The following is a 15,182-nucleotide window of genomic DNA, read 5'->3' as shown; positions in this document are numbered from 1 at the left end:
AATGCACTGGCCAATGCATCTCTGAGCTCTGTGGTGGGGAAAGCCCGAGCTGCGAGTCAGTCTGTTTGTAACATTCTTTATAAAACGAAGACTGCTCCCTGGAGTCGCACTCTAAAACTATTCCAGAGAATTATTGTCTCTACGGTCCTATTAGGTGTGTGAATATCTCTCCGCCCTTCCCCAACAGATGTCGTTTTTAGTATTGCTTACGTGCGCTAATAAATGGCTGCACTTGTATTCGATAGTACTTTATGTCAGCTGTCAAACGCAATACGTGACATTTGTTTGAAATGTAAGCAACAAGTGTTTTAACCTCCGTCACAATGTCGGTTTTCGTTCCAAGTAAAGATTATTTGCGGGAAGTGTTATTAAACTATTATATTGCAAAGAAAAGTGTAGCGGAAACTTATAGTTTGCTTGTGGAGATTTACGGTGAGCATTCTCCATCTAATACAACTTGCAAGGAATGGTTTCGACGATTTCAAAATAATGATTTTGGCACTGAGGACAGAGAACATGGAAAACCAACAAAAAAAATTGAAGATACTGAATTAGAGGCATTATTGGCAGAGAATTCTTGACAAACTCAAACTCAAACAACTGTTGCAAAGCGTTTAAAGCAAAGGGGACGGTTCAAAAAGTTGGTAACTGGGTTCCATATGAATTGAAAGAAAGAGACATGGAATGTCGAAAAACGATTTGTGAAATACTACTTCAAAGAGAGCAAAGAGAAGGATTTTTGCGTCAAATAGTCACAAGAGATGAAAAATGGATATATTATGGGAATCCTAAATACCAAAAAACTGATGTGAAGCTAGGTGAACCCGGCCCATACGGTTCCCGCACTTATTCCCTAAGGAAAAAAACTGCCGGAAAAAAGTTCGCGGAATTATTTTTTTCTGGAAAAAATTACTTGGGAAATTCTTTTTCCCGGAAAAAATTACTTGGGCATTTTTTGTTTCGGAGAAAATTACTTGGGAAAATTTTTTTCCCGGAATTTAATTCCTTTTTTTTTACTTCCTTGGAAAAAATGTCAGAGAAAAAAATAGAATCCATTTTTTACATAAAAAATGTACAGAAAATAATTTTGACAGAAGTTCAGGGAAATTTTAGACTTAATGGGGATATTTTGGCTTTAGATTCTAGCTGGAAATGTATTGAATGGTGCGATAGTAAAATTGACGTTGGAAGGGATAGCAACAATCGACTGGAGATTAATTTCCCCCACTTATGACACTGTTTCGTGTAGTGTTTATATTGTGCCGTGGCTAATACCCAAATATATATGTATCCTTGGGAATTTCGTGAGCTCAAAATTATTTCCATTAACACAATTCAAGTGATATTGTAAAATATTTGCGAAACATTGCTCAAAATATTTCATTATGAATAATTTATTGGATTGAGGAAATTTTTGCAGTTAATTAGATTTTGTTCACATTAATATTTTTTTGACTATTATAATATTTACAGTTATCAACAACTATTATTTTCCGCAATAAAAAAAGAAAGAATTACAATCAAATGTAACTGGACAAGTTATTATTTCCCTAAAAAAGTTATTTTTTTCCAAAAAAATTAATACCGGAAAATTATTTCCAAAAAAAAATTTGCCAAATAATTTTTTCCGGAAATTTTTTTCTCAAGTCGTTTTTTCCGGAAAAATTTTTTTCACAAGTAATTTTGAAAAAAAAGTATTTTTCCGAGAGATTTTTTCCAAAAGATTTTTTCCAAAGGAAAAAAGTGGGGACACCGGCCCATCCCAGCCAAAAAGAAATATTCACATGGTGGGATCAGAGAGGTGATGTATATTATGAGTTGCTCGAACCCTCTCAAACTATTAATGGAGAAGTTTATCGACGATAATTAATGCGTTTGAAGCGAGCTATAGAAGAAAAACGACCAGAATGGATAAATAAGCACAGTAAATTAATTCTCCAACATGACAATGCCAAACCGCATACCGCCCAAGTTGTGAAAAGATATTTAGATGGACAGAACTGGGAAGTGCTACCCCACCCGCCATATTCGCTAGACATAGCTCCTTCGGATTACCACTTATTCCGAACGCTGCAGTCAGATCTTACTGGAGAACGGTTCACTTCATACGAAAGTATCAAAATTTGGCTTGATAATTGGATCAGCTCAAAAGACCAGGATTTCTTCAGGCAAGGAATACGTAAATTACCTGAAAGATGGACGAAGGGTAGCTGCAGATGGAGCATACTTTCAATAAACTTTCCTTTAATGTTCTAAACAAGCAAATGTGTTTTATTTGAACAAAAAAGGACGGAGTCATATTCACACACCCAATATATGCTTTCCCTGCTTGGGGATTATTGGTACGAGATAAAATTGAGCTAATCCAAACCTACTTTTTCAAAAACTTCTGATTCTTCCACAAAATACTCAAGGTTAGGCTTTGCGGCTGCAGCTTGACCTCTTATCATTGCAATTATATGCAATATGAAATGTTTGGAACTGGTACATTCACATCCTCCAGTCGCCGGCTCATACCTCTCCAAAATTTGTCTAAAACGACTAGTGACGTTAGCTACACAACCCACAACGAGGACCAAATGCAACTGGCAACTTCAGTTCAAAGAGATTTTACTCGATTGCGATGCTATTCACTTGCGGCGCAACATGGATCCCTCCGTTTAGATAAGGCATAAAAGCAGATCAATTTACTCCCTGGAAATGAAACTGAGGGGTACTGATTACTCCAGGTATCGGTCTTCAACGTCATATCAATTTTAAATTTGTAGGAGTCCAAATGATTATGTTAAGAACTATATTAATGATAAACACCTCATTTCTGTGAAGAGACTGATAGCGCAGGTTAGACTATCCACTATACACCGTTGCCACCTCAATCTTCCCTCTGGAAATGTCAGGATAACTCTGCGAGACCAGTGTTAGTATTGCTCGTCCAGCAATTACGAAAATTTATATCATCTGATCTTCAAATGTACTGCTTTCACTGGAATGCGTTAGGAATACCTCTCTAGAATCATTAGCGCGACAGGTAACCCGGTATACCCCGCGATATAGTTTTTCAGAATTCTTGAACCACGTGCTTCCCTCTGCGAAGTCTTCCACTATTATATGAGTGAAATGTTAAAGAAAAGAGTGGATATCCTAAGAGAACGTGAGGATGAATGGATGAAACACAGAAACAAATGTTTTTGTAAAAAAAACTGGACCAAGAAAAAATTTTGTTTGATTCCTACTGGGAAATCGAAGTTTTTGAAAAATACATAGAAATAAAACAGGAAGCCAAGTTAGGAATTTTGAATAAATGGTGATAGTGCACATTCAGGTTCCTATGAGAAAAATAGTTCTCAATGGAATAAGTATTCTAAAAAAATTCTCCATGAAACAAACAATCAGTAGGAGCAGGACCAACGTCCTTGGCGCGGATCAAAGGATGGAGGAATAGATTGATACAGACAGTGAATTTAAAAACTCCGCGCCAAGAACGTTGGTCCTGCTCCTACTGATTTTTTATTTCATGGAGAATTTTTTTAGAATACTTATTCCATTGAGAACTATTTTTCTTGTAGAAACCTGAATGTGCACTATCACCATTTATACAAAATTCTTAACTTGGCTTCCTTTTTTATTTCTACGTATTTTTCAAAAACTTCGATTTCCCAGTAGGAATCAAACAAAACTTTTTTTTGCCCCAGTTTTTTTACAAAAACATTTATTTTTGTTTTTCGGCAGATTTCATTATTTTTTTCAAAATAAGCAAGGACTGTTTTTACATCCGGTGAAATTTGTTCTTTTCGTTTCAATTTAACTAATTCATTTTTCATCAGATAGAACATTTTTTAAATCAATAATTGAAGGGAAATAAACAGTTCTACTCCAGATTTATTCTCTCTACCGAATTTCAAATTTTAATTATCTACTAATAATTTTCTGACTTAATTTGTATTTGATGCCGGGTCTGAGATCTGTGGAATGAGCGAGCGATGAGTGAGATGCGAATGGATTTTTACGGGAGCGTGAAAGGGTCCACAAATCACCACACGTGCACGTTGGTCAACTCAGTCACTTTCATCGTCAAAACATCGTCAATATTTACACTAGTGGTGAATTAATTAATTGAGCTGTTCAAAACAAATAGAGCGGGTCACAATAAGAATTAACGCAGTTCAAGACATTGAATAACGCAGGGCCATTAATACGCGAAACTCGAGGCTAACAATATATTCGCAGAACACAATGTATACAATACGATGGCGGAAAATCGAATGAGGCCGATTAAAGGACCGCAAGGTGGCAGGTGTCGATCATCGAGGGTCCAAACGTGCCCCAATTTAAATGGGGGCATTCACTGGACACCTGTCCATCAAGTGGCGCTTCAGGTGTCAGAGGTGAGAGGCCACTGGTCATTTAAGTCGGTGCGCAGGTCAGTCGTGGGAAGCCATGCAAGCATGCGAGAGGAGCGAGTGTGCGTGAGTGTGCGTGTGTGTGAGGGAAAACAATTCGGTGGAAAACCGAACATTCCCCCCCGCCGTCAGCAACAGCTGACACTATCGAGTAGGTCTGTAACAAAAAAAAAGAGATTAATCGTGCTCAGGACAATAATTTCTTGAAGAGCAACTTCATCACTGGAGTTCATCTGCGGTGGTTAAGGTGAGAGTACAACCAAAGTCGTTGGAGGCGTAAATTCCGCAGACCTCAGCAGAGCCGTTTCCACACAGCGGCCAGGTTTGAAAACGAAGGTCGTAAATCTTCGCCTAGGTCTGCTCGAGAATGAAGTTGAAGATGACTCCAGTTATAGAGATGAGCGAATGTTGGACGAGAAGACCTTAGACGTCGTTGGTCGAGATGGGCAGTAGAGCCAGTTTAGAGACGGCCTCTGAAGCGTCGTGCTGGACGCTTTGATGGTTACCACCCTGGTTAGTCCATCTCTACGCTTCGATGGTTACACCCTGGTTAGTCCATCTCTACCAGGATGGAGAGCGATGACTCGAGCGAGAAGCCACTTCGTTAGTGGAAACCTCTCGTCGGTGAAAAGGATTGTAGAGCCGACCATTACGTTGTGCGTTGGGTGGTTGCCACTTGGAGACTGACTGGAGATGTTGCAGATAGCTAGTGGACCACCGTTTCTAATAGCACTGGATCTTCTGCTGGATGAGCTGTCATCGAGATAATCGGGAGACGTTCAACTGTTCCAAAGAAGATTCAGTCAGAGCTGTCAGAGCTTCACCGGTCTGGAACTGTCCTGAGGTGAGGCGCTGACTTCATCAACGTTCTCAGAGAACGATTAGAGCTTTTATGAGTTGAGCGCGGCTCCGGTTTGTGCGAGTGAACTCCCTGGTGATCCAAAACGCCGTCAGACGAGTGAGCGGGTACGATGGACTAAGTTTCTGTCCTCTGGACAATGCTATTAGTGAAGGGATGCGCGGACTTCCTGGCTTTTCTCCAGAAGAGTTGAGCTTGTTGGATGTCACCAGGGTTGAGCAATACTCCTGACGGTGAACCAGGAACCTTTCTAAGCCGAGCAATAAAACGCTTACAAATAGCCGTAACTCGGAGCAGCTTAATGAGCGAGGAGTAACGATGAGCTAGATCCCCGATTTCCCGGCGCTGGGCTTTCACGTGGAGTACGACATAAGGTTTCTCTTCAAGGTCTGCTGTTCTCTGAAGAGATCTTTCGAGCTGACTAAGACGATGAACCTTTCATAAGCCACGGTGGATTGTGCCACCAGAGCTTCTATTCCGCGACCTCAGCTGCAGTTAGCCAAATATGAGTCCTCCCAAATCCATCGGAGTCGCGAATTCCTTGGAAGTTGGTAGGCCCAAGTTCAGAGTGAGTCAATGAGCTGAAATTTCTTCGCTGGACAGAGATTCTTCGCTGGGCAAAAGTTTCTTCACTGAGCAGAATACGACGGTTTCATAATACTCCATTATGGTCCATTGAACGTACCAGTTGATACTAGATTTGAGGACAAGGTTCATGACGCCTCATCAACGTTTCTGATAACATGAGCACATTGAGCATTAAGAAAGTTCAGGAGATTAGCGATGACGTCTCGTGACGCCTTATCAATGCAGTTCCAACTCTGAGCAGATCATGATAATCGATGATGATCTAGCAAAACTAACTAGAACAAAAAAATCAGATATTACTCAGGGCAATTCAAGAAATCGAAGTTCAATGTGTTGAACAAAATATCACTCCGGACAAATAAGATCTGGGAATATCGAAGATCAATCCCAGGTACAAATGAAACTTTCTCGGGAGTTTGATCTCAATTGAGCTGTTGTTTGACGACTGGTCAACAGCCTATGTAAGTTCAAAACAATGTTCTTGACGTAGAGTTGATCAAACGCAGAACCATCCATTACCTTCCCAATATGAACACCTAACTATTGAGCTGACCCTTGCTTCACACAATAGGGTCGTATACGCTGATCATCGCTGGATCACCATGGTTTCTCTTTGAGATGTGGCTTGTCTCTGGCTTACATTTCTATACGCTGGTCTGGTGAAAGTTCACCTCAGAACTGACTTCACGAAGTTCAATTGAAGAATTGAGTGACATAGGTCTATCGACGTATAATAAGCAAATTCTCAATGCGATGATCTCAATGTAAGTACTGTCAGGAGTCATGGAGGCGTAAATTCCACTGATCCCCAAAAGACTTACTCCCAAAATGAGCTCGGTTCGATAATGAGGGGCGTAAATCCTCATCAAGGTCCGACATCTCGTTCGAGGAATGAGGAATTCGTAGAGCTATCCGACTATTGAGCAGTTAAGTGATCCATTTTTTAATCGATTATCAATAGAACGTTATACTTCAAAATGAAATGAGAGGGAAGAATGAGCGATCCATTTACCCTTCCCGCCGTCAGCAAGTCAGTGCTGAAGTAAATTGCCAGGAGTTCGAGCAAGTCTGAGGCCAGAGTTTTGCGTGCATTTGAGGCCTGGAGATTGCGTGAGTCAGAAACCTAGAGGTTGCGGGAGTCTCAGGCCTGGAGGTTGAGTGAACCTGAAGTCAGAGGTCCGTTACTTCAGCTGATGCGAGGGGCTACAAGAGTTGCTGAAACGAGGCTTCAGGGAGGTCAAGCTCTGAGCGCCAAGTGAGATCGATGTACCTGAAGAGACGTCAGACGGGCCAACTTGATGTGCTTCGGAGACCCTCAACCCTCATGGTGCTTGCGCAACATGAGCCAAGGTCATCTTGTCAACATCAACAAGCGGTTACCGACTGAACCGAAGACGAAGAGCACTTGAGTGTGTAGGTAACATCTATTCGCAGGGCAATACGATAAATAGTGGCGCTGGTCGATTCACTAGTAGACGATGATCAACTTCACATGAGGCTCCAATCCTTGATTGAGTCCTCGTTCTCCTCGATGGTCGGAATGGAAACCTGAACACTGCTCGATCCAGAGGCATTAGAGCTGGTCGACCCAGAGGCGTTAGAGCTGGTCGATTCAAAGTCGGGAGCTTCGGTTAAGACGGACTCCTGAACGTCGATTGATTTGGACGCCTGAGTGTTCGAGCCATAGACCTTGACGTTGGTCTCTTCGGACGTCTGAACGCTGGTCAAATCAGAGGCTTGAACGCTGGACGTATCGAAAGTCTGAACGTTGAACGAGCTGGAGATCTCAACGCTGGACGGTTTATTGGCCTTGACTTCTGCCGAAACGGAGGCTTCAACGTTGGGCAAATCAGAGGTCTGAACGCTGCCACCTGCGTGAGTATGTACGACACGTACGCTGGTCAATGGAGCAGAGGTGTTTTTACGCTCACTTCCCGAATCGGTGAGAGGAGCTTTATGAGACATAGGCCACGTTGAGCTGGACGACGGGATCGATCGAGATGCAACAGGGTATGATGCCTCTCTTGACAGTGATTGCATCTACGGGTGGTTTGGCACACCCTAGTACTGTGCTTCCCCAAACAGGTGAAGCAAATGTAGAGACGGTCGTCAGATCCCTGAACGTATCACACGAGGCGATGTAATGATCTCCCTGGCAGAAGGAACAGGGGTATTGCACCTTCCTTGCCCCTTGTGATATCCTAGAAGTGGACTGTACTTTGAGAGCAGGGCTTTCTGGGTGACCGCTGTCCGCTAAAGAATCATCACTTGCTACGGACTTATCGAGCTGAACGATATCTTCAGAGTGAGCATTTGCATTTGATGATGGTACATCCGCAGGCCTATCGTACATCCTTAATTTACTTATCGAAGTCTCCAATAAATCATCGGGACTGCACTTGTCTAAGAGCTGAGAGAGAAGGACTTTGGCTGACGCAAATTGAGACACAGCGCGATCAAAGACTCCGAGCTTGATGTACTCGGACTCGAGCAGGTCATTAACCTCAAAACCTGAAGGGTTTGTTAACATCTCTTCGTGAGTGATCCCCAATTTGCTAAAATAAGTCTCGAGTAGAGCTCGCTTTTCACAAAGAGCAACGACACTTTGCCTCGAGGGATAGTCCTTTAAGAGATCCACACTTAAATTCTCAATGAATTGAGCGCGAGTCCTCTGGAGGGCAAGTATGCCGTGGAGAAACGACATGCTCACTGAGAGAACTGTACGTCAGACAAAAAGAACAAACGATGAGCAATGAAAAATAAAACCTAATAACGCAGGTCCAAATTCAAAAGAAAGAAAATGTTTCGTTCAGAAAGGGCAGTTCAAAATGAAGCAAAGGACTCAAAAATAGTGAAGTTTCGAAAATATTCCGAAAAATTTCGAAATTCCAAAAAAAAGAATTGCCGTCGTAGATCCAGATGTTTGCAGGCCCGAGAAATCCAAAAAAATCAGTAAAGGAGAAATAAAAACAGTAAACTTCCCTTTAGAGAGCGCTGGTCAGTTTGAAATTCCCGTCTGGTCGGTATCGCAGGTCCCTGAAGTGATGTGAGAAGAACTGGTTGAGAACCCTTTGCGTCCACCAGATTCAAATTCCCGGAGTCGAGCGATGAGCACCACTGAATAGCCGCTGTCCGTTTTTCACTCCCGTTAAAAATATTCAAAAAGACCGAAAAACCGAAAAATATTCCTCAGATCCGGCTCGAAAGACCAAAATGTTCTATGCCGGGTCTGAGATCTGTGGAATGAGCGAGCGATGAGGGAGATGCGAATGGGTTTTTACGGGAGCGTGAGAGGGTCCACAAATCACCACACGTGCACGTTGGTCAACTCAGTCACTTTAATCGTCAAAACATCAATATTTACACTTGTGGTGAATTAATTAATTGAGCTATTAAAACAAATAGCGCGGGTCACGATAAGAGTTAACGCAGTTCAAGACATTGAATAACGCAGGGCAATTAATTCGCGGAACTCGAGGCAAACAATATATTCGCAGAACACAATGGATACAATACGATAGCCGAAAATCGAATGAGGCCGATTAAAGGACCGCAAGGTGGCAGGTGTCGATCATCGAGGCTCCAAACGTGCCCCAATTTAAATGGGGGTGTTCACTGGACACCTGTTCATCAAGTGGCGCCTCAGGTGTCAGAGGTGAGAGGCCACTGGTCATTTAAGTCGGTTGCGCAGGTCAGTCGTGGGAAGCCATGCAAGCATGCGAGAGGAGCGAGTGGGCGTGAGTGTGGGTGTGTGTGAGGGAAAACCATTCGGTGGAAAACCGAAAAATTTGGTTCCTCATTCAATTTTTGCTCTGATAATTCCTATATGGATTGTATTTCGTGGAGAGATGAACTGATTTCCTTATAGGAATAGTCGAACAAAATGTACAAAAAGAATTCTTTTTGAAAACATCTATTTTTTTTTTGTTTTGAAAAATATTAGAGAAACATTGGGTGGAATGGACTTTTCTGACTTCTTATTTCAATATTTATAACCAAGGAACAAAGTTATCGATTGAGCTCAGTCTAAGCTTATTACAGAGGGGCTGACTGTACTTTAATTTAAAAAAAAATCTATTTCATCAGCACTTCAATAAGACATCAACATATTGGAAAGGGTTCAAAGTGTCCATTTAATCCCACCGTCTCCTACTAATTTATCCCAAATAATCACAAAATTATTCGCATTTCACTGTGACTTAATTTAGTGAATTTTTTTCCACGGAATGAAAACATTTTCTGTTACACTCGGAGAAAAATAAATATTTTCTTTTCGAATTTAACTATTCACGGATATTTAACACATGATCACACAATATTTTCGACACATCTCCTTTTTGTAACATTCCAAACATATACCGCTAACCTCACATACAGTGCATAAACTACCTTTATGTTCGAGGTGCGCATATGAATATAGATATGGCGGAATGAAATTCGAATTTTCGACGAGAGAAAATAAAATAGAACACTGAGTCGATTTTCCGTTTCATTCTAATAAGTGATTTAACGTGAAGAAGAACATTTTCTATGGTTCTCCATAACAACATTACAACCCACATTCAAATGCACTGGTGGCAACACTTCAACGTTGGATATGAAGCTCAGTTGGACCGGCGCTGCCAACGTTGCAACTTGATTCTCACACTTTTCAATGTGAATCGCGAGAATGTTGTGAATATCAACTCGTTGCTTTGCGCATATCTTTTTTACTGTTAATCCAAAAAATACCATAGTTACACCGTTGAAAAGCTCATAGGCGATTTATATAATGTAACTAACGACACTTTCCCGATTTGTCGTCCCGTTTTCATTATACCGAATGTAAATCATTGAGAGGTATTTTTGGAGGGGGAAGTTCTGTCGTGTATAGATACGCGGTGCTCTCGGCCTGATATTTTGCTCAGTCGGTCAAAACTTTTCTTGGTACAGAATACTCGAGAATAAGTCTATTACCTTTATATACTACTGTACCCCTCGTATGGGATCTCTGAATCTCGTGAAATAAACTATATTTTCTATATATTGCAACATGATAAAAATCACGTACCGTTCTTCGCCTGAACTGACCGCGGATCGTACGGGGATAGTTAGTATTTTTACCATAGCGAGGAGTCGGATCACCCAGGGACACAATTGTCATTTTCTTTATTTCTTTTATTTACTCTTTCTTTTATTATTCCCTCAAATTCTGTTGACCGCGCTCACCGTGGGTTATGCGTGAGCTTCGCGACGAGGGGAGTGGAGCGGAGCATCGGAAATGGCTACAAGTCAGCGCTACAGTAGCCGCGGATTATGTTGGCTCATGCGCCATTCCACGCGGATTACCTCCACCGATCGCGAGGTACAGGACTCAGTTTTCTGGGACTCATAAATACTGAATAATTACCAATTGAAAATTCATTATTCAAATTTCATTGGGACGCGGATTCTCCGCGCCGCCATCGGTTGAGTGGGGTGGGGGTAGAAAAGATTTTGAGGTTCCTCGGGGCGATGTACGGCCCCGACGGACCACTCTTCGCTGGGTTCAGCCATATTAAGTCGCTCTGCGCCATTAAAGTTTTAGTATGCTCTTTAAGCTTCCTTAAATTGTTAAAACAATTATTACTTTGGCGTGCCTGGAGATTTTCCGGCCTTTTCCTCACGTCGCCATACTGAGGGTCCAGATGGGTTTATCCTGAAGTTTCTAGCGTATCAAACGGTGAGCGTGATTCAATTTGAGAGTGCTCGCGTAGTTTTTCGATTCATTTCTCCGGTGGCCATTTTGGACACCGTTTGAGTGTTAAAATTCGAGCCGTTTGCCGTCGAGATACGGCACTCAGTGGCCTTTGGCCTCATTCTGTCATTTTCATTATTGAATATTAATTATTTCATTTTGTTGCGTTTTATCGTTTTTGATTTTGGAACTTTGTTCAATTTCTTCATTCGTGTGGCCTTCGCGTTGTCGCGTTTCGGGTGATTCTCACGAATTATAATATTTCGTCATTAAATAGTGGCTGTATGATATTGGTACATTTTTCCAATCAAGTAACAATATTGGATTTTTATAATTAGTTTTTATTTTCGCATGAGCTAAAATATTAATATTCTGTATCGAGAAATACCGCGTGTGGAGTTCTCTCATGCATTTCATTGAATTACTTAATTTTGTAATTATCACACATTCAGTTATTTTCTGAAAATTTATAAACATTAGCTTCAGACAATTGAGAATTTTGATTTGTGTCAAACCTTTGCTCGCGGGAGTCCTCTCCCCCACATGTAAAAATAGCGAATATTATTTCACTGGCACTTGGCCAAATTTTCTATTGTTTTATTGTTGTGAGAAAAATACATTCTATTTTATTTCCGAATAATTCATGGTGTTGAACCGCATTAATTGTTCGCCCGTTCCCACACGTATCCGCGGTTTCCTGAGATGGTCGTGGAATGCACTTCCACATCGTGACCTTGTCCTTTGAAGGTTAAAAGGACTGGCGCCCTTTTGGTATTGTTTCTTTGGTTCCTCTCGTTGATCACCTTCGTACTTATTCGGGTTGAAAGATTCCAAAAGGGTTGCTGAAAGTTAGTGGACGACAACGCACATGATTTCCCGCGTGTGACGTTGAAAAATACGTCATAATATATATATATTGTGACATATATAAATGATATATATAATGATATATATAAATATTGTATATATATATATTGTATATATATATATTGTAACGTGTTATTTTTGTCTTTCGACCGTTCTGCGGTTTCATTTAAACATCCAGACGAGAAGTCACTGCGAAAGCGAAGCGAGAGTCAAAATCTAAATTTTTGTTCGACTATTTATTGAGTATCTTTTTGTTTGTATTGAATCATTCCACTCCACCGTTCATCGGAGCACATCGGGGGATCTGGATGACCCTAAACGAGGACTGGGATGAGATGCAAGAATTTAGATGCTGAAATTGGGTCTCGGAGCAACGGTTCTGCAGAGTCTGGGGTGGATCTGGAGTTTTGAATATCCCCGCCGGTTCAGGAGTACGCAGGTTGGCCGTGTCGCGGCGCCAGCTACTGGAGCAAGAATTGGAGAGCTCGAGCGCCAAAAGAATCTAGGCGAAAATAATATTTTCGGTCCATTGTTAAAGGACCCGAAACATAAATTAATGGTTATTTATCATTATGCGATTTGTGAGTAGTTGGAACTACATTTTTATCGCTTGGTTTTATCCCTGTGGATTTGGAGAAAAAATTATAAATCACGTGGTTGTCCGGTGTGGATTCCGGTGGGGAGAGAGTTGACGTCGTCATCACTCTCCAATCAAAAGTCTCTTCGGTGAAAGTAACAGCCAATGAGAGGGCTGGATTTTCGGCAATCGAGAAAATGTGCCATCGAGCGTGCCGAGGAGATTACTTCTCGTTTGGATGGCGAGACTGACAGTTCGCAAGTTTTTCGTGAATTCTCGAAACTACTATCGTGTTCCGACGCCCGAATTCTTGTTGTCTCCGACATCTTTCGTTAACGTTTTATTGGGAGCCTTAACTCTCCCCGGAGAATTTGTTGCTGAGACTTCTTCAGTTCTGGTGAGCGGTGGGTCTAATTAATCGTTAATTTTTTGATTGTAATAGAGAGCGGGATCTCGTGAAATTAGCTTCCTTTTGGACAAACGGTTTTCGTCCATGGCGAATGACGCCATTAGATTTTTGGCTTTCGGATTTTGACGAGATCTGGTTTCTCGCTCAGCGGAGCATTATAACGGTTTCGGGAAAAATTCAGTGAACCTCTTATTGTATCAATTTACGAGTTTTTTTAAAAATATTTATGTCGAATTCTTCCGATTGAAATTCAGTATTTCAAATATTTGTCGTAAGTAGCAACTCTCGTTTCGCATTCACTTTGGAACAAATTCGGATATCCAAAGTGGAATTCTCGGGGCAATTTTNTGACGCCATTAGATGTTTGGCTTTCGGATTTTGACGAGATCTGGCTTCTCGCTCAGCGGAGCATTCTATCGGTTTCGGGAAAAATTCAGTGAACCTCTTATTGTATCAATTTACCAGTTTTTTTGAAATATTTATGTCGGATTCTTCCGATTGAAGTTCAGTGTTTCAAATATTTGTCGTAAGTAGCAACTCTCGTTTCGCATTCACTTTGGAACAAATTCGGACATCCAAAGTGGAATTCTCGGGGCAATTTTTCAGCTTCAGGGAATTTTCGCATTATCGCTGTTCGTATATTACTTTATTTATTTAATTTAGAATTTTGTCATTACCGAACAGTGTAGGAATTATCGACGTGATTTGGAATTACAGCGTCTTTGTCGATGCTCGATTTCCGTATTTTTGTATCGTGTAGCCGTGACCTTGCGTTAGGCAGATTCACTGGCTTTGGTTATTGTTATTAGTATTTGTCGTGGTAATCCGAATCGCGTCGTTTGAGAATCAGACTACAATTTTGAATTATTTTTCTCGCAACAGTTTTCGTTGTTCTTCTTATCGATTCCTTTGTCGTGACATTCGACCTTGCAGTAACCCGGTTAGATACTTTAGTTTTTTTGACTTCTTGATAGATTTTCTCATTTATTGACTTTATTCAAATTATCTTTGACTAGCATTTTATTAATTGATGGATGACGTTGAGGGAATCGATTTAATATCGAGTCATTAGATCGGTTTATGAATTTTGTGATTTTCTGATTGTGATTGAGAGCATAACGTAAAGAGAAATAATTTGAAAATAACGGGGTTTAATTAATTAGATAACTGATTTACATTTTGATACTGGAATTTTCTAGAAATTGATTAAATATTATTTCTCCCCGAAAGTCTGAATCTTCTTATCATTTATTAGTAACAAGGAACCCAGTCATTTCAGGGTAATTTTTATTGAGAGCGGATTTTGTGGAACCCAGCCGCCTCCGCGGTTGATCTGAGCTGTCGGCGATCGCTCTCTCATCGTTGTTTGTTTTATCGCTCGTTTGATTTCGTCTTCGATTTTGGTGAACGTTTCANTTTTCTAGAAATTGATTAAATATTATTTCTCCCCGAAAGTCTGAATCTTCTTATCATTTATTAGTAACAAGGAACCCAGTCATTTCAGGGTAATTTTTATTGAGAGCGGATTTTGTGGAACCCAGCCGCCTCCGCGGTTGATCTGAGCTGTCGGCGATCGCTCTCTCATCGTTGTTTGTTTTATCGCTCGTTTGATTTCATCTTCGATTTGGGTGAACATTTCATACGTTCTGGCGCCCAACCTTTGGTTTATCGTTTGGGTCGCTGAGGGCTGCGTATCTATTATCTTCCGCAGAGGTAAGAAATACGTCACAATATATATATCTTATATATATATATATATATATATA

This window comes from Diachasma alloeum, unplaced genomic scaffold (genome assembly GCF_001412515.2).
Source record: "Diachasma alloeum isolate Michigan unplaced genomic scaffold, Dall2.0 Dall_scaffold_00347, whole genome shotgun sequence".
NCBI lineage: Eukaryota > Metazoa > Arthropoda > Insecta > Hymenoptera > Braconidae > Diachasma > Diachasma alloeum.
The sequence above is the reverse complement of the archived record's forward strand: the minus strand, read 5'-3'. Positions refer to the sequence as shown.